Here is a 3,496-nt window from a genome sequence, read left to right on the forward strand (position 1 = left end):
TGGCGGCGCCGCGACCGCCACCATTGTTCTCCCGACCCCGCTCCTCCCCCGCGGGCGGGCCGGCCGCCGCAGCCCCTCTGCATCTCTTGGGAAAGAGCCCTGTTTTGCTCCTGCTGGTAACCCCCACGAGAAGGTCTTCGGCTTTCCTTATTCTAAACGGTTCCGTGGAGAAAAGAAACAGCACGCGAAGGTGAGGCTGAATTGTAGCAATACAGCTTCCTCACGGGCGCAGACCGTTGACACCGGTTGTGGAAACGCACTCTTGGGCAGCGGGTTTGCGTGCTTTTTGGGTAAAGCGGTTGGAAAACCGTTTAGTTTAGGATGTCACGGAGGGAAGTCATGTACGGTTTTGCAATGTTTATTTCAGAGGGAGCAGTAGTTAGTTAAGGCGTGGCAGTTGGCAGTTTAAAAATGTAAACCAGAATCTACTAGTACAGCACACCTGTTGTGGTTCAGTCGGAAGTATAACTCAAGGTAAATTGGAAAAATGCTAAGGTGACGTTGTAAATTGTGACTGAAGTGGGAATTCACGCATCTCGATGTATGACACCATGTTATGCAGCTGCACTCTCCAAAGTGATTGTGTACAATGACACCTCTTAGCCAGATGATCTTTTCCCACTATATTCAGCTACGTGTGCTAACCTAGCTTGAGATGCAGTGCACGTGCATGCAGGTATTCCGCAAAAATAAGCACGTATGTCCAGCTGGTGACAGGACTGGACCCTTAATTAGTATTTATCTAGCTCTGTCACTTTTTGGTTTTGTACTAGACAAAATAAGGACACTTCTCTACTATAAACAGTTAGCAAGAATGTCTGTTTTTCTAAAGTTCCGACACATTGCAAAGCCACCATAGCTGCAGGGCTGAAATTAATTTGCGTGATGCACGAAGAATGAATTGTAAGTATTCAACTGAAGTTGGGATTCTGCAACTTCTATTTTTGAAAGCATACGGAAAGCAGCCAGGTAATTCAAGTGCAACTCAAGGTATGTTTGTCGCTTTTTCTGTGCACACATATGCTGTCTGGTCTTAAGGTGCCGCTGTGATGCTGACATTAATGCACTTATGGTAATGGATGTGGTGTAAAAAACCCCATAGGCTTTAGAAAAATAAGTCCACTTCTCCAGAAATGGGCATTTGATATAGAGACAATAACTAGGGAGGTTGGCAATGCTGTTGTTATAGAACTAGTATATTTGTTTCAAAGGTGGTACCTGGGAAGATTGAACTGTTAGTTACCGTTGTATTTGTAATTAAAGAAAATATTTATACAAGTATTTATCTCAAGACTAAAAGCTGTTTCTTTCTTGTTAAGAAGGCGGCCACGCTAATACTTCCTCTTTAAACGTAAAGTTAGTATGCAGATCCGTGGCTTATTCTTTTGCTTATGGCCCAGTGTAAGTTAGGGGTACTTGTTGGTGACACGCTCATTAAGGAAAAAGAAAAAAAAAACCCAAGAAACCAAAACGGTAATATAATCTGATTTTCCCAGATGATGTAAAGAACAGGATTCTAACATTTTCATTATAGAAATAAAAAAATAAATACATAAGCACAACTTCCCCTGTAGTGCACTTCACCCAGATAATAGAATCTACACTGGTTAGTATTATTTGCTACACATAAAATTGCAGTGTGAATCTACTGTGTCACTGCAGTCTGCTAGGAACTTGTGATGTACGTTACTTACTGTGCTGTAGCAGTGAACACTAAAATGGTTTGAGGCTAAGTGGGGACTGGAGATTGATTGATAGTAAGCGTTGGTATGGAGCATCACCTACAGCTACAGACAGCGCAGAATTACCGTGTGGTTTATCCTAGGAGTTTTGAGAGAGAGATGAGAGAACGGTGAAAGCTGGCAAACCCTTAAGAAAGGCAGATGCAGCGGAACCGGAAAACTGTCTCCGATAAAACAGAGGAGGCCAAAATGGGAGAGTGAAAGTCACTGCGGGGAGGACGACAGGTCAGGACAGGCATCGGTAAATACGGTAATGATTTTGTAGGGAACAGGAGTTTGCAGCAGCCTTTGGAAACAAATGTATAATTCAATTGGCTGACATTTAAGCAGGTAAGCCACAGGAAATGCACTACTGTGTCATACCAGCGGCCCATCAAAATGGCTTGTCCAAAGTACCTGAGAATGAGTTGTAATAAATAAAATTTGAACTGAAGATATATGCATTAGTGCTTTAGAGCATGAGGAAGGAGTTAAAGTCATGCTGAATAGGCAGATGTCAGTGATGTCAATGCAAAGGGAAGTTGTTTTATCTGTAGAGGGCTATCACCAGGGTCTGGAGGATATTAAAAGAAAATCATTTTTGCAGGGGTCATTTCCTGCAAAATTTCAGTAGAGTTCATTAGTCTTAGGATTCTTCACTCAAAACCAAGGATAACATACATCTTTTGTTTCGTCTGCTTAGATTTTAATACCCTTGGGCAAATATCGGAGGTTTATGACTGCTATTAACACAGTATTGAGCAGTCTACGCTTTTCAGCGTATCCATACTCCCAGCACCCTGTAAAGAGAGAGTCATTCTCTTCATTCCACAGATAAGAAACTGAAGGGGGATCTCTACATGGCTCAGCTTAGACCGTCTTCCTCAGTTTGTAATCGTACAGCTCAACCTAGCGGGGTTCCAGACTGAATTCCAGTCTGAACTGGGTTCCCTACATGGAAGTTCATGTTTTATTTTTGGTAACCTTTATTTATTTCTATCCTAGGAATTCAAGGTTGGGTGGATTTCTGCCATAGTTAAATTAATTTGGGGGAGGTTCTCAAGCTATATAGGTCAGCCTACATACTGACAAATGTCCTTCCTACCCGTACTGCTGACCATGAAGTGCTGCTACGTGGCCAATAAGGGTATTGGCTAAACACCGATATTAGATTCTTGCCATTCCTCGCTGCTCCTTTTTGTAATACAAATGCTCTCCTTTTATGTATGCCGCACCATTGCACCAAACACACCGCCCACCATACTACCTACAATCACCGAGTATTTCCTCCTAACTGATCCTGTATTAGTTTCCATGGCAACGGGAAGATCATCTCAGGAGCATGAAACCCCGCAGATTTGACTACATTTGCTCCCTTTGTTTTACATGTTGCCAAAGCAAGAACCCATTTACGATAGGAGGAATCTGGAATAAATACTGACAATACTATCACGTCTGTTGTGGAGATACCGAAACGGAGCTGCAGCCAGTTAAATGTAATCCTTTGCCTCTAAACAGGGCTGAGCTAGCAAAAGCAGAAAGCAAAGCAAACTGTTGCAATCGTTAGGTGGTAGCCTCCTGTCTTAGCAGGCTGCATCCTTCAGTGGCAGCATCCTGGTACTGAAGCGAAGTTACAAGTAAAAATTTTGCCTGTGCAAATCAACCACGAGCCCTCCCCTTCTGACGCTAACCCTAGTTTGCACGTTTCACACGGGAACCTCTCCACCACTTCCTTATTCTTAAGGAGGTGAATGCTGTCTAGCCGAGCAAGGCAT

This window comes from Aptenodytes forsteri, unplaced genomic scaffold (genome assembly GCF_000699145.1).
Source record: "Aptenodytes forsteri isolate BGI_AS27 unplaced genomic scaffold, ASM69914v1 Scaffold243, whole genome shotgun sequence".
NCBI classification, from domain to species: Eukaryota; Metazoa; Chordata; class Aves; order Sphenisciformes; family Spheniscidae; genus Aptenodytes; species Aptenodytes forsteri.